The sequence below is a fragment of the Melospiza georgiana genome, chromosome 4, assembly GCF_028018845.1.
Source record: "Melospiza georgiana isolate bMelGeo1 chromosome 4, bMelGeo1.pri, whole genome shotgun sequence".
NCBI classification, from domain to species: Eukaryota; Metazoa; Chordata; class Aves; order Passeriformes; family Passerellidae; genus Melospiza; species Melospiza georgiana.
Genome location: NC_080433.1, coordinates 54,264,143 through 54,286,807, shown reverse-complemented (window position 1 = coordinate 54,286,807; position 22,665 = coordinate 54,264,143). Strand labels below are relative to the sequence as shown.

The following is a 22,665-nucleotide window of genomic DNA, read 5'->3' as shown; positions in this document are numbered from 1 at the left end:
GGTATGTACTTTCTTTTTGTAGAGTAAAATAAATTTGACTTTGAGTGTACATTTTGTTCCAACACATGTAATACAAAAGCTTCTGTATTTTCTTATATAAAGTAGTACACATTCAAGAGCTTCTGTGTTTTCTTATATAAAGTAGTACATATCACTGCTTAATTTACTTCAGAATATAGACTTTACACTTCACCCAGACTTTGTTTCTGAAGACTGCTGTGCTATACACATTTATGCCCTCTCTCCCCCTGCCTTTAGTGCTAAAATTCACATTGACATTGTTTACAAACCTGAAGATCAATGCTTAATTGACATTGATAAATAACTTTGAAGGGGTTGCTGGTATAGATAGGAAGAATTGCAAAAGTTAGGTGTCAAGCATTTGGATTTATGTGTCCTTTCCAGGCCCAGGAGGATTTGGCACAGTGACCACCCAGGTATTCCATAGCAGTGTAGAAGAATGGTGTTGGACTGTGTAAAGTAATATGAGCATTGGGACAATTTGAAGTACATTTGGCAAGTCTTTGAGGCGGTTCTTTGTGTTATGTGCATTTAAGGACATTTAATATTTTATTTCAACATGTAAGTTTATTAATAGAGTGAACAGACAATGTGTGAGATAAACATACAGAAAACATTCTGCTGTTTTGAGGATCAATAGTATGTTTTTATGCACATTGCCCAGTTTATACTAAAATACTAAGACATACTGACTGAAAAAGTAAAAATATAATCTGCTCCTTTCTTTCGAGAAATGAGATGAACTTGAGGCTTGCAGAAAAATAAAGGTTTGTGTTGAGAAGTTAATGCCTGCAACTTGCTCTTAATTTTGCCACCAGGAGGCAAGGCAATACCCCTAAGTGGAGTACTGTCACATTTACTAAAGATCTTAGTAGAAATCCTTCTATGCCAAATGCACAGATGTAATTTCCTGTCTAAGGGGAAAAGAGGATGGCCATGTGGTGGAGAATCTTCCGGTCATGTTCTTCATACATACTCTTGAAGCACATTTTGTGCTGACTATTGTATTTTCAATTGGATTGTATATGAAAAATGTATTTCTGGCATGAAAAATACAAAATCTATGTTTCAAAAAATTAAAAGATCATTGAAAATCTTACCTGAATTGTAAATTAATTGAGATTCAACAGACTACTACTGCAAATGTCTTATCTCAGCCTTTTGATCCCACTGTGATTCTCAGGGACTTCTGCTCAGTAGAGATGCTTGTGAAAGCAATCTGGGGAAGCACAACCATGCAGCTGACCTGATTTTCTGTCCCTCGCTGAAAATTTGCTATTGGCCACTGTGAAACATAAAATAAGGACCAAGATGAAGTTTTCATGTGTGTCCCAGACACCTGAAAGGCTGTACCATTTAAAGTACATAAACTACATTTTCGTATACTTTTGAGCCAACACGCTCCTGTATTTGCATTTATACTCCTGATTTTAAATTCTAGTTTGGGATTCTCAAACCAAAAGTAAGGGCATCAGTGGATATTTCCATGTCATATATATCAGATAGGTTTTCTGCAAAAGGCAGCAGAAAGAAGAGCTGAGATCTAGGTTGAAATTCTGCTTCGTTATGATTTAATCTGATGTCCTTTCTCTTTCTGGTGAATGCTTTAGCTAATAAGTCACCAGCTCAAGCTCATATGGTGTTCTAGCATAAATCATTCTTATTTCTTTGGTTAAAGTGCTTCTGTCTTGTGTAAAATATTCACTGAAGTTGAGTGGCTTAAATAACAGATTGTAGAATAATTTTGACACTTCCAGCCTGCAGCCATCATTCCAAAATACACTGTTTCAATGGAGAAAGATTTTTTTGTTTAAATAGTAGCATATCTATATAAAAAACAGATTTGTTTTTAACTGTCACTCAAGGTGTGGTATAAAATAATGTTTCTAATAGAATGGGCACCACCCATGGTGGCTTATGACATCATACACTCATAGAATAGGATGTGCCCAGTTGGAAGGGACCCATAAGGATCACCTGCTTCTGGCAGGACAGCCTGAAACTAAATCCTATGACAGTAGTACTCTTCACATGAGAGAGTACATAAAAAAGTGATACACTGCAACAGCAAAAATTGAATATAATGCTTGGAGTGGCAAAATCTTTTTTTTTGTTTATAGCAATATTATATTGTGACTCCAATATACATCTTGACTAAGAATTTAAGAAAAAATGGATTGCTGGTGTAAGTTCTCCTGTCCCACTTGAAATGATCAAAGCCCAGAATCAAGTTAAGCAGTATAACTGCTTAACTGGTTGCAGTGATTGTGTGAGTGTGTCTGTACGTATGTAACTAATTTCCAACCTCGAGATGCCTTCAAATCATTTTTGAGTGAAAAGTGAGCAGTCATTCACTGTAACAAAATAACCTCATGTAAATTGCACTCAGCAGCATAAACTGTATCTGAAGTTCAGTTTCCTTGAAGAATGTGGTGTTACAGAGATAAGTGTTTGTATTGGGAAAAAGAATTTAACTTCATGTTACTTTCAACTTCTGGAACGCATTGATTCCTTTTCTTCATTAATGTACTAGTAATAGTAAATACTGAATAAAATTGAATGTAAGTGCTCTTATTAGCAGTGATTTTCAGAGTTTTTTTTAATGTGTTCTGGTGCTTTAAAGCTGAGTGCTTAGTACCATCTAGAGTTTTATGTGAAATTTTAGTAATTTGAATGTCTAGTTTTAAAGGTTCTATTATAAGAAGGGCACAGAGAACCTGAAAGTTATTTGTTCTGTTTCTTTGAGTAGTGTTTAAAGTAACTGAGGTTTACACATAAAAGTTTCTGTGCCAAGAATTCATTTTCTTCCTTACTTTAAAAAAGAAGTTTTTTCAAATAATGCAAGTATGTCAGCAATACCTCTTTGTTAGTGGATTTTGGTGACTTCCCAAGATTATGGATGTGATGTTCTAAGCAATTCTTGAAACCTGTACCATTCTTAGGACTTTCTCAGAGTAGAGAACCTTGTACAGGTAAGGCTCCAGAGCAGATTACCACCAGTAAGCTGAGGTGCAGGACAGATGTTTCCACACAAGCAGCAAGAACTGTGCATCATAGTTTTGGAGTCTTTGATGTAGTTCTTTACCCAGCTGCACTTATAGATCTTTGTGGGTACTCTGATTGTACTTGTATTTCCACATCCAGATGAAATAGTATGGTTTGCTTCCTAATGTCTGCAAATAAAAAGGCTAAATATTTTATATCTAACAAATTACTATTCCTTATTAGTGCTTCAGGATTTTTGTTATTGTTTTGTGCACTAGAATTTATGTACTAGATGCTTATGCTTAAATCTTTGTAAACAGAATATCTGTTTTTTTCTGGAGGTCAATCCCTGTTGCTGCCCCTACTTGGTGTCTTACTAAACATGGTGTGTCTCTTCCTTTTAAGGTATTATCTCTTGCTTTTAGAAAAATGTACCCTGATGAGTGTGACTTTTTGCAGCCTAATTATTTCTTGTGGAAACAATGATTGTTATATCTTAATTAGATTTCTCTGATTTACCACTATTGACAGCTGGAGACTTGATTTACAAGAGGGTATCACCGTTATTTGAGCTGGAAAAGACATTCCATGAATGAATAAACTGAGCAACATTTGTCATCACTGGAGCAACAGACAGCTAAGAACCAAGTCAGAGTGGGCAGAAAGGAAAAGAAACACGTCAGGTTTTGGCAATCATTCTTTTCCACTTCAGCAGTTAGAGAGACAGCGATAAAACCTAAAAATGCAGCAGTTACAGTGCAATGTGCCCTGCTGGCAATAAGGCAAACAGTGCACTTCACAAGGACCAATTTAGGGGTGGCAAGCATTTTGAAAACACAGCTGTTCATACAAAGCTACCTTTCAAACACATCAACTCAGGGAGCACTTCTCAGTTCTTGTCATTATAACCACTTTGAGCAGTTCCATGGACAGAAATCTGGAAATGTCACTAACCAAAATTGGGTGTGAGACATTCCAAAACTTAATTGGTTTTAGTTATGGCACACAGAGGTTTTTTGGGTTTCTAAATGTTGGTTATTAATATATATATAGACTGAAGTTTGAACATTTAATATCTTTCTATTTATAAAGTTTTTTTTCCTTGTTTGTTTTGTGGCCAAAACAAACAAAAAATGCTTCCTTGGGGATTTTCTTATTACACTACAATTAATAAAAAGATGCAACATCGTATATATTTGACCTATTTCATTAAGGCACAAAAAGTTAGTATTGTAGGTATAATAGACGTTCATACGGAATTGGTTTTGACATAATATTTATAGAAGTAAGCTATAATAACTGATCTGAGAGGATTCCTGAAAATTATACAGGCAGTGTAAAAATGGAAAGCATTTCTGCTAGCCTATGCAGACTTGCTTTCATTCCACTCTCTGGTGTTTCGTTCTGTTTCTCTTTACAGAAGAGAATATGCTCACTGTAATATGCTCTTAATATTTTATATTCCTACGTGTAGCTAAGATATAGCCTCACATTGAAAGACAAATGAGGATTTTCTAGAAATTTTGTGTTTCTGAGGTGTTCTTGAGAGTGTCAAATGTCTTAAGTTTAAAATCTCTAAAGTGAGTACCTGAAATATCTGGACATTTGTGAAAAATCTGGATAGGGCTCTGCTGGGACCTTGACTAATTTTAGAAATTCTCTTTACTTTTTTTCTAATGTTTGATTTTTAGAATTTCAGACTGGCCCTGAATAGCATTACATGCAAGATGTAAAAGAAATGGTAAAGCTGGTATTCAACCCTAGAAGCAATTGGAACTATCTGAATAACTATTTCAGCATGTGTATTTTTATTTATTTTGTGAACTTGTTACAACTCCTTTTAATTTTTCTCCTTAAGTGGAATACATTTGCTTGAGGAAAAGCCACAATCTTGGAATGTTTAATATGCCTGTAAAACAGGACATGTTCTCATACCTTAGACCATTGCAAGAATGACAAGATTTTATAAATAAGGAAATTTTTTTATATCAATGGACATTTTTTGATTTGAGGTGACTTTAATCCACAAATACAGATAGGATCAGAAAAACATTATGATCAGCTACATTTACATGAGCTTTAACCTTTGTCTCTCACTAATTGGCTTACTATTCTTTTGTTCTTGTTTGCAGTCTCTTAGTGGAGTTTAGCAGATATAAGAGGAATTATCACTACACACAATTCATTCAGATCTTACTATAGTTCTCATTCCTGTATCAATCAAAAATTACATTCCAGTATTTTGAAAAATATTGCAATATATTGAATCTTACAGCTTAGAGAACACAGTATTCAAAGTAGATGTAATGAAAGCAAAAGGTTAAATGAAATCCAAAGGAATAGGTATATATATTAATTTATTGTATATGCCTTTCTAGAATAAATTTTCAATGGATATAAATGAAATTTCACTAAAATATGTTCTAAAAAATGGAGGATAGAAAAATATTAGTATGTTTACTAGCCTGTTTTAAATGGAATTACCATCAGTGACCATGGGATGGCAGACACCTGTGTGTGCAGTAAGATGTTTGTCAATCAAATTCAAAAAGCTTAATAGAAGTTGCATTTTTGTTACCATTATTAATATGGTGTCAGCACCATCATTGTACATTGGAGCTAAAGCAGTGGATCAGGACCATCACCTAGTGTGTTCACTTGCTGCTAAACATAACCCTGATCTCTACTCCATGGAGCTTAAAAATGAAATGCAAGATAAGGAACAACTGATAATAGAGATGGGTAAGAGAAAAAAGTCAGGGTGGCAATTTCTGAATATCCTTGGGTTTATTCTTCTCCTTTAGCAGTAGCCTACTAGTTTACTATCATGATCCTGCATTACTTTTCTAGTCTTTAATTTTAGATTTTCCTTCTATTGTTCTGTCTCTCATGTGCTTTTAACTTTTAATCATACACTACCTAGCCATTGAATACATCTCTCATTTCCACAAATGTCACAGCAAAAGGTGATGAAAAGTTACTTTGATCTCACAAAGGAATTAATCATTTCAGTAATTACAGTTACCACCTATTTTTTTGCTTCTCTTAATTTAAAGAGCACAAAATAATTTTTTTTGGTGAGTGGAGGTTTTAGAAACTTGTATTTATATGACAAGAGAATGAATTTCAATGAGAGCCACACATTTCTTTACCATTTGTATTTTAACTTGTCATTTGTGATTTGAGGTGACTTTAATCTACAAATACAGATAGGGTCAAAAAAACATTATGATCAGCTACATGTACATGAGATTTTTCATATGGCTTTACAAATGTTCTAATTTGTAATATGGCTTTACAAATCCTCTTGCAATATATTCAATGCTTGTCCACTAAACTATGCATAATTTTATTTACTTGGATCAAGAAAAAACAACTAAAAAGAACCTGAACTGATTTTAATTTTATTTCTTCTTCCTCAATCAGATATTTAATGTATAATTCTGATGTTTTTATATAGAGATGTATCACATTGCGAGTATTACATATACATTTTCTAGTTGTCAGAGAAAACAGACTAAAATGTTACCAAAAACTTTTCAAAATACTTAAGATCCTTGGTATCCTTGGTGTAGTTCTTAGCCTTCGACAGATTTCACTGTGTGACTTAATTATCATTGCCATTATTGAGCAATTATGTACAAAAATGATGGCTGTAACTTAGGAAAGTAATATGTTAGTTTAATTTAGATTTATTCGTACATGTTCAGCTTCCTTTGACAGTTGTCATGTTAGCAGTGGAGAAGCACATATTGGCAGTTACCTAGGCACATAGTTGGCAAGAGAGCAGTCACGTTCTGGATGTGGGTGCATGTACCCAGCTACCAGATGCTTCTAGCAGATGGCCAGAACTAAAGATTTCAGACCAGTTTTGGCTTGATTTTCTAGAAAGCTACCATACAGATTCTGCAAGTCTGTAGTACATTTGACTAGTAAAAAAGCCTAGCCAAAATCCAGCAAAGCTACTGGCAAAATCTGCATGTGTTTTTCCTCTGGAGCTCTCAAAATGTAAATATTAAAAATGCCTAAACCATAGAAATAGGTGTTTTCAGATATCTATAATAAAGGCAGAAGCAGGTACTGGCTGTACTTAGCACATGATATTTTCCTTGGGAATTGATTTGTCTTTTTCTTTCTTTTTTTCCTTTTTTTATCAGGGGGAAAAAGGTCACTGTAATAAATTAGCATAACAATAAACATGATAACTTTAGGAGTTATAATTTCTATTCTATAATTTGTCAATAACAGAAATTTAGGCTTGGAAGTCCTAAATTACTTTAAGTTGTCAGTCTTTAATGGCAGCCTCTGAATATTTAGTGAATTTACCTTTTAGTTTATTGGTAAATTTATGGTTTGTCTGGGACATAGTCACGTCAAGGGAAATGCTCTTATAATAATAATATTAAAAAATGTCCACTGTGCATTGCATTGAATATCAACTATAATAATCCAAAAATTTAAATGGGTTTAATGAATGAGCCTATATCAGCAACATTCTGCTACAATCGCATCCAGTAATTGTTGTATATTTAGAACATATTGCATGAATTTTGCTTTGAGATACATGATAGAAAAGCATTTATTGCTTATCATTACAGTAAACAAAAACTAAAAACCAAAAAATGGTTTATTTTTTAGCAGCCAGTAGTGGATGAGAGATCTCTTATGTATATTCCTACCAAATTAGGCTGACTTGCTTTTTTATAATTGTGACTACATTTGGTGATTACTTTCATTCAGAGCCACCTGGGGAATGAAGTTCACAATATATTGTTCAATAAAAAATGATATTTTTTGGATGTTTTTTGTAATTTATATAGTGCTTTTGTAATTTTTTTGTCATTTTCTTGTAATTTTTTTTTCTTGAGGCAGTGTATAGAAATGGATCGCTAAGAAATAATACTTCAGGATGCAAGAACTAACAATGCATAAACCAGAATATTACTGTAAAGATCAGGAAATAAAAGTTGTCTTTTCTGCTGTGTTTTATAACAGTTGGAGTAATTTAGGCATACTCATAACTCACAGAGATACTGTCATGTACTGTTTTGATTGCAGAAAGTATTAGGGTTGTTATTTTGCTTTAATTACAGTTTTTGCTCAACTGAGCATGTAAATAATAATATTACATGTTATGGGTTTTTTTCATGTGATTCTCAAAACTAATGTTATATTTAGACCTCAAATTATGGGTTTTTTAGCTTTTATAACCTATCTGTTTGCTCTAATCCACACTATATGTTTACCATGGTTCACTTTTTATTTCCCCAGAAATACATACATAAAAATGATGATATAATCTTCTCAAGATTTTCTTTTAAAAATAAGACGAGAAGAAAGAGATAAACAGCAATACTTACAGTTAAGAATAATATTCCTTCTCCTTCCTAGTTTATGTCACTACAGCAAAATAATCTTATAGTTCCTGGAACATTAACTGAATCCTCTTTCAAGTGTTTTTGTTTCCTTTCAGAATTGGAAGTTTATTTAAACCCATTGATCTCACTCCCTTATTTCCCAATGTATAACTCTTCTGGTGTTTTACCGTTCTTTTAAAATATTCTTTTAAATTTTGTCTGAAGTGAAAGATTGACTCAATTCCTTAATGTCAGATGATTTGGCTCATAAGCATTGAACAGGATTACTTCAGCTATGAAACTTACATTATCTAGCCACATCTTGATTTTGTATTTCTTTCTTAGCTTTTCAGAATCTATCATCTTTGCATCCCCTTTCTGAATTTTGGATGCCAAATTTGACATCAACACAAAATCTGAGATTCTGATCTTCCAAAGAATTTTGACCAGTGTTTATTGTTCAAGAATTCATACCAATCAACCAGATTGCAATCACTGTAATCAAAAGTTTGCATTAGATTTTCCATGCATCCTCTTTCTTGCATTTTTTGTGATTCCTGCTTATGATTCCAAGACTTTGGATAGACATATCTGCTGTGTAGAGAGTGCTTATATAGAGGCATGTAGGAACACTACCTCACACATTATGATCAGAACGATGGAGATACACGGATATGTTTGTGCCATGAAATGTCTCTTGCTATGGAAAATTGCTCTTCAGGCTGAAGAAAAGGCAAGTTTGAATTAAGATACTGAAAAGATGCTATTAGTGGTGATTATGGAACAGCTTTCTTTACCAGATGTATTAAAGTGGGACAGATAAACCATTTCAAACTATCCTCCCAAAGATTGGATTGGATTCCAAAGAAGGCATAATTTCATGCCAAATCAACCCACATCTTTACTCTAAGGCATTTTTTAAAGCCTAACATCAGCTTTTGTGCTTTCAGATAATGGCATGGTTGTCTTTTTCAGCTGTAAAACAACTTGAATAAGTAAAGATGGATCTTACAATAGTGTGATATTTCAACGATATTTCAACAAGTTATGCTTTTGGAGTCTAGTTCTAATTTCTGATTCAAAGGTGGAAGTCATCCGAGTGATTATCAGAAGTAAGGAGAAAGACATGGTATGCTTGATTAGTCATAGAGGGACCACTGGCACCAGAATGCCTGTGAAAAAAAAACTATGATCCCAGCAGATGCCAAAAGTCATGTTAGCTTATTGGCTACAGGTAAGAACCCTCGTGAAATGCTGTATATGGTGCCGATCACTGAGGTTCAATACAACAAACTGCAATTAGGGCAGAATCAGTTGGTATGAGGAAAATGATAATAAATATTCTGAAAGAGGATGAAGGTGCTTTCTCTGTAAAACAGTTTTAGATTTGTTGACAACAGAGGAGAAAGAGTTGTTAGTTCTTTGTACAAATATTTAGTACAGTGACAAATCATTTACAGCTAGATGAAGAGTAGTTATATTTATTGAATAAACATGGAGTAGTTTTTCTTCCTGTATGTGCATTATAATTCTAGAAAAGTATGTCAGCTATGAGGGGCCATATGAAGATTAATTTCTGGTGGTCTTTGTTGAATTAATAAATGGTTCTCCCCAGTTAACTAGGAGTATGTATGGAAACTAACTGGAACTAATTGAAAATACATACTGCAACGTATGGAAAATAATTGAGAGTATATACAGAGAAAACATTGTGGGCAAACATAATGGAAGAGTACTTAGTGTCCTAGGTAAATTGTTTGGAGGCATAGAAAATACATAGGAAATCTCTAGATGCATGCTGAAGGTGATGACTTAGGTATTGTTTTTGCATACATGCAATATGCAGTGTTTAAAACTATATATGCTGCTATAATTGAGAAGAAAAATACACATATACCATGGAAGACTTTAAAGCAGCAAACATAGATATTTGGAAGGGTGTATTGACTTAAGTTGTCCTTCCTTAGCTCGTATGGTAAAACCAGGCAGACAGCATCCCTATCCTACAGCGTTTGATTGACCATCTGAAAAAAGAGATTAAGGTGTGGAGGTGTTTCTCTGAAAATATTAATAGGTCTTCTGTGTTGCAGCAGTGCATAACAGGTAGTGCACATAATTTGAAAATAATTCACTTGATGGAGTTAGCTGATGCAGTACACAAACCAATACCAATTAAAAAGAATTGAGGGCTAATATGGTTAATCATAATATAAACAGGTAAATGAGGATAATCCAGCTTTGGTGTGTGACTTTGTTCTGCCAGTGCTTATACATGTGAACTAAATATATAGTTTAGTTCTCTTGCAGTATAATTATCCTTCCTTCAGGCAATAGTTGTCTCCTTGTTTGATATTATAATGATATATAAACCACCTGTCTGTCTCCTTGAAAATGACTTTGTGTCCTCTGTTAATGAGCTAGGAAATGTCACCTCGAGTTGCTTTAACATTCCTAATACAAAGAAAATAAAACATGGAAAGGATTTGAAGATCAAAATCCATAGCAGTCCTTAGGTTTCTTTAAGAATGCTTTAAACTGTCCTTATCATCCTATCCTGTTGCATGTGGGAAATGCAAATTTTGAAAGTAAATCCAGATTTGGAAAATGGCATGCAGAACACTGGCTTGTCTAATTCCTATATTTTCAAACCTTGACCAATCAGGTTCACTTTCCATTACTGGTTGTGGAGAATGATCCTGATGTATTTCTGAAACTTCAGCTCTGAATCTCTGGTAATCCAGTAATCTGCAGTTGGTTAAAGGTTGAGATTATCCTGTGATTAAATGAATAGACAAAGCATCATATATGAATGGCTGAGAACTTGAAAAGTCCTGAAAACATTCCCTTGAAGGTGAAGAATGTTTTTTTCTGTCTCTTGGTATTCATGAGCAATAATGTGAGCAACATCCAGGGAAGATGAAATAGCATTTGAAACTTATAGAAGTAATGAGTAGAAAGTCGAGCTGTTATGAGACAGAATAGCTTTGTTTGGCAGCCCTTCAGGAGCAGCTTTTAGGACTTGCATTTCAAGCAGTAAGGAAAATACCCTAAAGGCCATAAAAATATTTGGCTTGAAAATCAGGTTTTAGTTTCATTATAATTCCCAGGTTGCTGTTAAAAATTAGAATTGAATGTAAATTGATAAGATACAAAGAATTTTACTGCTTGGTTGCCTTTTTTGTACAAATACTTATTTTTCAAGCCTCAATTTTAAAAACATTTTAAATATTTTTTTATTGGAATAAAAATACTTAAGATTTATTGAGATATGTTCTCTCCAAAGTCAGGATGTCTCAATCCTTTTTAATATCCTTGTAGTTTATATCATCTGGACACAGAAAACTGATATTCACTAGCCTAATGTTTTAATGAAAGATGGCATTTCCAATGCAGGTGGAGACACAGATACTCAGTAAAAAACCACTATAATTAGCTTGAAAGAAATAAAAATGGAAAATTACAGTTACATGTTGACAAAGGTAAGGCAAGGCTTGAAATTCCTTTGAACACTGTTGTGTAATGATCTGCACCAGTCCAAAAATTTTTAGCAGGTTATGTTCTTAGTAGCTTGATCTATTACCAAACCCTTTTTTATCAAGGGAACTTGTGCTTTGAAGTAAATTTTTGTTCTGTTGACAGTGAGAAAAACATCTGAATGTTTCTCTAGGATTAGATATCCTTTTCCTTATCATGACTGTCCAGGATGATAACCTAATAAGATGGTACCAAGGACGTTCTGGTTATAGCTAATGCTCAATGTTTGTGAATTAAAGGCTAATTATTAGCTATGCTTAACTGATAAGCATTCATAATTGTTTTTTGCTTAGGCTGAATAATCTCATTTTAATTCTCTGTAGCTACCAAACTCACAACTAAGGAAATGTTAAAATGAAGATGTCTTGATAAGCTTTCTTGTCTTTCTGGTTTTCCAAGCTATTTTCAGGGTTTTAATCCTTTCAGGAATTGCTATTAGACTTCCCCTATGTTAGAGAAGTAAGAATTCTATTCTGTTAAAGCAGAAATGCTGCTATTCATGTCCCCAAATGCTTCCCTTATATAAACTCAATTTCTAGAACTGTTAAGGGGAAGGAGGCAGCATTTCTCTCCACTGAATTTGAAATATAATGTAAAAGAAACTTACAGCAAACTATTTTTGATGAATGGGAAGGTTTGTTTTGATTTATTTTGTTTTACTCTATAAAGTAGTACATTATACACAAATGTCATCCTTGAAATCCAATGGAAAGATAAATCAGCACATTCTAGTGAAAAAAAAAATCTTTCTGGTTCATTTGCTTAATTGTGAAATAGCATATTTTTCAAGCTGTTATTAAGGTCTGAAATGATTAGCCTTCATTAGTTTGGTAATTAGTTTAGGCAGATTGTTTTGGAACAGGCTCATTCCTATCTTACTGCTATTGAGTCTGTAATACTTTTGTTATGAAAGTTGCTCTCGGTGAATTTTTCACCATGGTTTTAATTGCTTTCTCTTTTAAAAATAATAATAGCTAAGCAGCATGAAACAGAATTTGTTTCACTGGAAGAAAAATCCTTAGTTCCAGAGGCTACCCGTGCTAGTTTGATATTTTAATGTTTACAAGTGTTAGGTTTCTGCGTGTCAGAGAAAGAACTTCCTGGGGTTACAAAACCATAGGGGACAGATACAGGTAATTCTTTGGGTCTATCAGGCAACATACATCTAATGCAACAGTTCCAATAGTCTTTATTATTTATCTTTTTTTATTTAAATATTCAAAATTATTAGCATCAGATTTCAGTGACTTCTGTCTGATGGGACAATATTCATGGGAGCACTGACATTTCGCTGCAAAACTGCATCTAATTCTTCATAAGCATTGTCAGTAGAGTTAGAAATAAAATTTCAATGTCTGGCTGCAGAAAAGGAGGATACAGACAGAGCATTCTGCAGTATGGGCATGTGTCAGAATCCAGCTGAGGTTAATTGTGGTCTCATTTAATTTTGTGCCTGCAAAATATTCGTAATACTTATTGACTGGAAATCAACTTAAAGTAGTTCTTTGCCTTTCACATCCTGATTTGTGGGATGCTGTTATGTACCATTCTTTATATTCACAGTCTTCCTGCCAGCCAGGTTCAGAATTTAAAAGAAATATATTTGGCTAAAAAAATTGTCAAAGTATTCAGAATGACTATGATTTTCTTTAATAGATATTTCTTCAATTTGATCATCTCAGCTGCACCTTATGTTTGTAAAATGTTACATTTAATTGTTGATTTATGCTGAAAGGATTAGGTACAAACAGGTTTTGGTCTGCTAGAGGCAGATGGGAGAGTAAGATGAGGGCAATGAGAAGGGCTGGGTTTTTTTCCCTACTTTCCATTCTCTTAGTCACCATCTTTGGAAGTTAACGGAGTTGGAAGTTAAACCAAATTGAAGTTAATTCTAATTCTACTCCATGCAGTGATTTCCAGCACTTCTCATAAAAAGAAAAAAATTTAAACATTTGTTGCTTTGTCCTTTGAGGGCTTTTTTTCCACTCAGACTTAGGCTCTCTTCCTAATGGCTGTTTGGGGACCCATGAGGTAAGAATTAGACTTCTCAATCCTTTAGGCCTAAAAGAGATGAATGTAACCAACATTCACAATGCCATCAACCTGTTATGAGAGCTCAGTGTTTGCCACACATAATCTGAAAAGTCTCAAATTCTAAGCCAAGCTCCATGTCTCTTTGGGTTATTGATGTTTCCTACTTTCTGCACTGTGCTGTCATGTGTGCTAGATTCTATTTACAACTTCTTGGTTACAGTAGTTAACTGTATGTTTTTTTAACGCTTTTTCTTTTTTCCATGTAACCAGTCTGAAAAATACACAATAATTCATATTTGTTATTTGATGTGCTGAGTTTACTGTTACCTCTGTGTAATACTTTATGTTAGAGGTGCTTTAAAACCAAATGACTCACTTTTCATCAACTGTTGCTTATGAACTTTGTTGAATCCAAGCCAGAATATGCTTTACAGCTGAACAATTTCAAGTAATAGACTCAGAATTCAATTTGCACAGCTTTTTGTGTGCACACAGATTTATTCCTGCAAACAAATTTGAAAAGCAGAAAAAAAGCAAATATGATTCAGAATGTCTGGATTCTGAATGCAATGTAACTTTTGCAAAAATGCTTAGCAATTTTTTAGACTTTTTATTTCTATGTAATAGACATAAGTTCTAAATATACCAGGAATACTTCTAGAACTTCTTGTAAACTATTTACTGTATTCTTAGATGCAAGGAATTTGAACAGAATTATCCAGTGCAGTGTTTTCTTTCTGCTGAGGGATGCTTTTTATGCCACTTAGGAAACTCCATTAATTCCTGAGGGCTCAATTGTGTCTGGTTAGGCAGAGATTGTAGAATTGTGTGGTGATGAGCTTCATTTTCTGAGATAACCACATGGACACAGAGTGCCTCTGGGGCTTAGGCTTGTACAGTCACAAAAACCTTATCTTTCTGAGATAACCACATTGACCTACAATGCCTCTGGCTGTGGAAATGGTGGATATGAGGACAGGAACTTCAAAAAGGAGGTCTCAAACATCATTAATGGTATGGAAAGCAAAAATCATCACGAGCAACTCTTTTCTATATATACAATAAGATTTCTGACTGCTCTTTCCTCTCTGCCTTCTGTCAGAGATCTAGTCAAACAACCAGGTCAAATTTGCATCAGTTTGTTTCTAGTGTTAAAAATAAAAATGAATTTCTCTTAAACCAAAGCATATCATAATACAGGATGTACTCTGTGATGTTTCATTGATAAGAAAAGTATTGCATAGATAGACAAATCATCAGGAGGGTTCATTATAGACACAAAATTGTTGCTCTCTCGTCTTGAAACAACAGGCCTGTGGCCTGACATTTAATCAGAGCAAGAATGGCAGTTATTGAATCTCACATTCACTGAGTCTCAAATTAAGGTGACTTACCTATTAAGGCAAATAAACTGCAAAATACTATTTTTTTAAACATATTTTTCTTTTATAAGTTTCTGTGCTTGTGCTTTCACACGAAGGTGTGCTTTGTGACTTTAACCATAGAGTGACTTTAAAAAAATGTATTTCTGTCCCTTTATCAAGTATATTTAATATACTTATTTTATCTGTTTATCTACCTAGACCAATATAAGACAAACCAAATGCAGGGTTTTGTTTAAAAATAAAGAGAATTATTTTTAGACTTATACCAATAATAGCTTAGTATTTGTTTCTCTTGAAAGTGTCCTTAGAGCCAGTATTGTTTATATAAGACCTAAAGTAAGTAACAGATGGAAAGTTAGCAGTGACTCAAATGCTTACATGCAGATAGATTGTACAACATGAAACCTCTGTGATGTTGAGTGGCTTTGCAATTCTCTACCCAGTGTGCCTAAATGTAATGAAGTGTTTGTAAATTCTCATAAGTTGATGGAAGATTTGATGCACTCAAATAACTAATCTGAATATTTCTTGGTAGAAATTAAATTTTATGTAGTATTTTGACTCTACTTTTACTTGTAATAGAGGTATAGATTACAGTTTATTGGTATTTACATCATTGATAATTGTTTTGCATCTCACTATAAAAAACAAGGTTGAATACATGCACAGCATATTAGAATTGCCATTAAGCAAATGATTCCAAATTAATGTTTTGCCTCTCTATGCTATGCAAAACAAATTTTCTCCAATTAATTTACAATTGATTACTCTATAGTATGTCCCAAGGGAACACAAAAAAGCTCTGTTTATATGTTCCCTGCTATTGTTTCTGTAGTTTGATTAAACCAAACATCACAAGAATCCAAAGGGAAGCATATGCTCATAGCAGTAATGTCTGAGGCACTTTTAGTTTGAATGCTTCCCAAAGCCTAAATACAGAATTAGCCTCTATTAGTTTACCCTTCCAATCCAAGATAATGCTGCCAGATCTGTTCAAAACTTCTAACCTGTTCAGGAGTTATGCTTGTGCTCTTGTTTTGCTTGTCAATCTAAGGCTATAATTTGTAGTTTTAGCTACATGCCAAAATCCTCATCCCTGATAACCATAGGAAAAATGTATCTGGGCTTATTTTCTTCTGCCAAGATGTTCCTTAGCTTTTGTCTTCTTTTCAGGTATGTGATGATATAGAAGTCAGCAGAGATAAGTAAAACAGGCGGAGCAGCATTTACTGGTTAGAGCTTGTAAAAATAGCTAGCAGGAAGAATATTCAAACATACAAATGCTTATGTAAATCCAAAGACTTTTAAATTTTTTATTATTCCGTTTCAAGTACAAATTTAGAAATATTTTTACTGTCTTCATGGGCAAAGTTGTGTATTTGGAATGAGAAGTGAGGATATAACCAAGTGTTTTCCTCTATTCTAGTAAAAAAATATTTTGGGGTGGAAACCAGAAAAAAAAATCACTGGAAGATGGGAAAAAATGCTTAACATTAACCTATAAACTATAAATTATGAGTTGTGGCTTGGTTCCTGAGCAGACTGCTTGGATAAAGGCCTGTCTCTAGGACCAGAGGCTGTGGATCTCCTGTGGACAGAGAGACTCATTTCCAGGCTTCAAAAGTGAGAGTGACAGAGTTTTCCTTAAAATATGTTCATTAATGGCTGACTTCAGTTGACTCCCTTTTTATTATTCTGGTTATTTTGTACTACATTCCATGACATCTCCTCATAAATTATATAGGGCCTAGACATGTAAAAAAGAGTTCTGCATTTTGGGGAGGGAGGACATATAATTATTGAGCGACTGCAAAATCCTTTAATTCTTACTTTGAACTAAGTCTTAACCTTTAACAGATTATGAGAATTTTGAGATCTTCATAATGATTGCCATAGAATTATTACAGAATCATAGAATTATTTGGGTTGAAAGGGACAATAAATATCATCTTATTTCCAAACCCCTCCCACCATGGGAAGAGACACCTTCCACTGTACCAGGTTGTTCAGGTCCCTATTACACTTTGGAAGATGATATACTATAAATCATTGAAGAACTTTTGAAGTCTTTGCTTATTTTCTACTAGAACTGTACTAAAAAGAATGCAGAAAACAACTATCAGGTTGGACAGAGAATACATTTTTCTCCATACAGCTCCTAATCTTTGTTTTTAATTCACACATAAACCAAAAAGAAAATGAGTTTACAAAAAACATACAATACTCATTCTTTAATATGCTTTCTTAAAACTTTCAAAAAATACATGGACATGCTGGCACATGAAGTTCTGAATTCTCTGTGGTGCTGAGAGATCCTAATAGAAGTGCACAATATTATTCTTTTGCAGGCTGCTCTGTACCTCAGAAATAAACTGAGTAACATGTGGCAGTTGCTAGGGTAACCAGTTTTTTGCATTTTGCAGAAAAAGTCCAAGAATAAAACACATGTAAATTGGCAGTGTGGAAAGCAGTATCATATACAGTCTCATATCTCAATTTCTTCTTTATGGTTTTCCTCTGTACTATTTACATAACAATGAATTAGATCTGCTTCATCTTTTACTTTGAATCTTCCATACACTGGTATTTTGCATGGCTATGAAAGGCATTTAAGCTTTCAACTGCTAAGCTTAAACTGGTTTTTGCCCTGTCAAACTATCTAGATTTACTGTCAATAAGATATAGCTGTGGTTGCTCTAAGTGCTGATCATGTTTGCTGTGTGTGATTATCAGGGCATGTAAACAGATATTAAATTGAATTTTAAAAGTTGTCCTTTGCACTTAAATATGATTTCCTGTAATTGTTCAAATTATTCAAATTCCATTAAGCATCTATCTTGACTATGAGAGTCTGAGTTAAAAGCCAGCAGGCATTTAGAAAGACAAGATTTTCTTGTTCTCACAAGGGTCCCATTTAGGACTGAACTGGAATTCCTTTTAAAGCAAACCTATCTGTGCATGTTTTGGAAAATGTTAATAAATTCTGCAAATTACTGCATAATGAGAAATGCATCCTTGTTACAAGAAGAAATTATTTTATAATGAATCATTAACATTTTGATTTGAGTTACATTCAAATACTTAACCCTAGTGAATGCCAACAAGCAGACTTTGCCTGGAAGACGTAACGGTCATAGGTAAACATAGACTATATAGCCTATTATTTTGAAATTCTTCTTCTAAAACTTTTCTATTCTTCATACTTTTGAATTCAGAGTATTCCAGTGCTAGAATATTTACTTAGGGAGTTGCTACAATACCAGTGATAAATATCAGCAGTATAATTTACTTTTTTTCAGAAACATTTTTCTTTAAAAACATTATCAAATTATAGGTTTTGCCCATCCTAAAGAATAGAAATGCAATCTGTCTGCATGCGATGGTTCTAATATAAGAAAAATGCTTTAAAGGCCTTCCAACCCTTCCTTTAAACAGTACTAAGTAAATCTCATGACAATGATTTTATGCACATGCAGAACTAAGAACAGAAAGAACTCTCTTATGTTATCTACTCATAGGATCAGAGCAAAGGCTGGAATTTAGTGCTGCAGCTTATTTCTGTCCTGCTTTACACTCCATGGCTTCCATGAGGTTACAGCTATTAGTATTATGTGGTTCTAGTTTGTTGTCCTTTCCACATTGCTTTTTTCAAAATTATGATGTACATGGTGTCCATTTAATCATCTGTAAAAGGGTACTCTAAATTTCAGGCAAATTTAATTGAGCAATTTGTGGTTTTTAAATTAGTCTGGTAGAGTATCTTGATAATCTTGATATTAGCGTAAGTAATCTTGATATTGGCGATAACTGTGGAAACTCAGCATAAATAACACCTTCAAACTAACAGGTTTTCTCAGTAGAACCACTTCTCATGAAACTCATTGCCGGTTTATACCATGTAAAGAGTGAAAGAGTTTAAAATTCACTACATGAGGTAAAATACCATGCTAGGAAGTTAAAGCCAAAGTTTAGCACTTAATATGAAGTGCTCTAATTCATGATCGCTAAAGCTGTATTTTTGAAGCTGTGTATAAAACTGTAGTGTATTCAGTCCCAGATCTGTGGAAAACACTGAACACCTGGCTGAGCAGAAATACGGAGATTACAAATTAGGATGGTAATGTTTCAGGGAATCATGCTTCTCTCTTCCTAGAAAATAGTTGCTTTCTGTTAACTGAATAAATATAGTGTGTTATTTTAAATTTTTTAAACAACCTAGTAGGACATTTAAAGCATTTTTAGTGTTCTGCTGGGATTTCACTGGAGTACTCTTTGCTGTTACCTACTCTTGTAGGTAACAGCAAAGCAAATATTGCCTCATGTCCAAATGGGGTTTTATTTCCTTCAGCAGTCCAGCAGACTGTCTGCCTTTTCAGAATTTTCAGCTCCACACAACTAGCTCAGAGACAGATTGAACAGTGCCCTTCACCTCTAGTAACATCTAAATTGCTCTCATGTGATGCAGTCACACCAAGACATCTGAGCAGGCTCCGATGACAGCGGTGCTGTGCATCGTTTTCCAAGGCAGGGATGGCAGAGAAGAAAGCCTTTCTATTGAGAGGGTCATCTTGGCAGAGGCAAGTGGAAGGAACCTCAGGAGCTCTTCAGTCCATCCTCCACTCAAAGCAAAGTCTGCTCTTATGCCAGACAAACTCATGGAAGGTAAAAATCAAACTGGAGTTTCTTACTTCTTGCAAATCTTGTTCTTTGGCCAATCCATTGCAAACAGATCGTGGTGGATTCAATATTGTTCTTTGACATGCCAAACAAGATTTATTTCAAAGCAATGCTAATGCAAATTTAATTTTTATGGAATTGAACATTTTCCTCAGCCCTGAGCATTGATTACTCTTTATTGAAAAAATAAATATCTACACTGTAATTAATGATGGAGTAGATGGCTTTAACAAAAGTTTTTCAGACTTTCTGAAAGTTTGGCCAACCTCTATGTGAGAGATTAAATAGTAGTAAAGTGTATTTATACCACAACTTTTAATGTGCTTATAATAACATTAAATCCATTTACTACAATTAGAGTAGCTGTAAATGGGTAGTCTACGATCTCAACATAACCATTATAGTTGGTTATAGTTTTGCGGACATATTTGTGTCAGGCACAGATACTGTGTGTTTATTTAAACACACAGTTATAGTTTTGTGGACATATTTGTGTCAGGCACAGATATTGTGTTTATTTAAACTTTTTATAATTTTTTCTTAATTTTTAATGGTTTCTATACTTGTTGCTAGGATTGACATAATGGCATCCCAACATAAGATGCTTTTTGAAGAACTGATATATAAACCCAATTTAAAACAAAGTAAAGATTACAAATACTAAATCCACATTCACTTAAGATAGAGATTTTTTTGCTCCTTTTTGTGAATTTTTAGTAAACCTCAGAAGCTGTCAGAGCAGTAATGAGAATAACATTTGAAAATCAGCAAGTTTATGGATTTTCCAACCCTTAAAAGAGCAAAGGGTATTTCAGTATGGAGCAGAAGGCCAGGACCTCCAAAATGCAAATTCCAGATATGTGACTCTATATACTTTAATTGAACTGAAATGACCAAAGATCCTAAATGTACTTAACAATTTTGACAATTTATAGGTAATTTAATATTTCAGCATTTAAATATTTGAAATTGTATATAATTTTAGTTATCTATTCTAGTTACAGTTTACTGTTAAATTATACCTGCTGAAGGCAGTATTTCAATGCCTAATGAAGGTACTTGCATCTGCATTGCCTTGAGTAGCCTCATTAAAATTACTCTATGCACTAATATCCAAGGTGATTGCTTCCTATCAGAGGGAGCGTGGGGTTGGTGTAATGCCAAACATGCATATTATTCTTGGGAGGAAGAGAGAAATACAGAAATATTTCTGGGCAGTTCCTCTGACTGGCTCTTCTTTCTGCCCAGGAAAGAGCTCAGCAGTTTGGCTCCTGCTGCTGGAGGACAGGGTACTTTTCCTTATTTTCTGGAGCTTAGAGTTTGGAGTCTAACCCCGGAATAGTATGCTGAATATCCTTTTTGCCTCTTATTTTACAATAAAAATAAAATGAGTGAAAGTGTGTTTGTCTGACAAAATATTGATGATTGGATAATCTATATCAAAGCAACATTCAGAAGAATATGTTATGTGAATTATACATGCTGGGTGAATTGCTATTCAGACAAACATTTCTAGCTTAACAGATCATTATATTTGCAATTACCTCATTTTGTCTTCTCTCACCTCATAAGGATACCTCTATAAACTGGTATAATCATTGTTAATTATTCAATTTCTTGCAAGTGCAGTTGAGTTTTAGCCTTGTATTGGCTTGCCAGCAAGTAACTGGCCAAAATCAAAAAGTAAAATTACTGCATTGTGAGAGTGAAATGAAATAGTGGCTCTACAGTCTCAGCTATCATTTCAGAAAGTTAACATGGTGCATCTTGTGTAAAAAAGAAGTATATGTTCAAAATGTTGTAATACACACAATATCTAGGATAATCTTATAGTGTTATATTTAGGAGGATAACTAAGTAACTATGTTTTGTTATAAAATGGTATGAAATAGGAGTTGTGCAGATAACGTCCCTCAAGCTACAGTGGTAATGAAGCACCACTTGGCTGTAATTACAGTTTTCATATTGAAAGGCTTTTTTTTTTTTGTTTAGAGTTTGACAAGAGAAAATACTTCATAAATTGATTGAATTGTTTCAGAACATCCTTTTGCAGTGCAGAGGGAGGAAGAATTTTTACAGCACTGCTTGATTTCTGTATGGAGCACACAAAAGAGAGCAGTTTAGTATTATGTTGGGGGTTTGGAGTTGTTGTTGCACAGAACAGAGACTTTTCTGGGAGACTCAGCTCCCATGTGAGCCTTGCCCAGTGTGGTCTCTCAGCTCCTTCCATGGCATGGAACACGGAGCCAGCTGGGGTGGGGAGCTCAGCAGGTAATTCTGCACTCTGGTGGAAGCGCTGCACTGCACTGCACTGCACTGGGGTGAATTAGCTCACTGCTAAGTGTCATCTGCAAAAACTGCTGATGCTTGACATGACCTCTAGAGAAAGCTGCTTTCCAGAGGGGAGAGGAAGTTCAGTGACTTGAGAGAACTTGGCAACAGCAATGAGCTTGGGGTGAAGAAACAAATGTGCCTCTCTAGTCTTTCTATTTATAGCTACTGTGACACTAGCTAAAATCTTTGAGAAAAGTTTCTGTCTTCACATAAAAATTATTCCTCTCAAGATGGAAAATTTTATTAGGCCTTTAGGTACTGAATAAATCACATAAATATGATATAAATAACGACACATATATATCTGTTTTCAGCAGAAATATGCTACTATTGTAAAG

At 34.2% G+C, this 22,665-nt stretch overlaps 2 protein-coding genes across 3 annotated transcripts in view; one reads left to right on the top strand and one right to left on the bottom strand.

Annotated features, from left to right (window-relative positions):
• The window catches only part of IMMP2L (inner mitochondrial membrane peptidase subunit 2), a 406,903-nt gene that overhangs the window by 168,187 nt on the left and 216,051 nt on the right, over positions 1-22,665 (top strand). The window lies entirely within an intron of this gene.
• LRRN3 (leucine rich repeat neuronal 3) overlaps positions 1-22,665 on the bottom strand; it is a 32,227-nt gene that overhangs the window by 4,285 nt on the left and 5,277 nt on the right. The gene's annotated exons all lie outside the window — the stretch shown is intronic.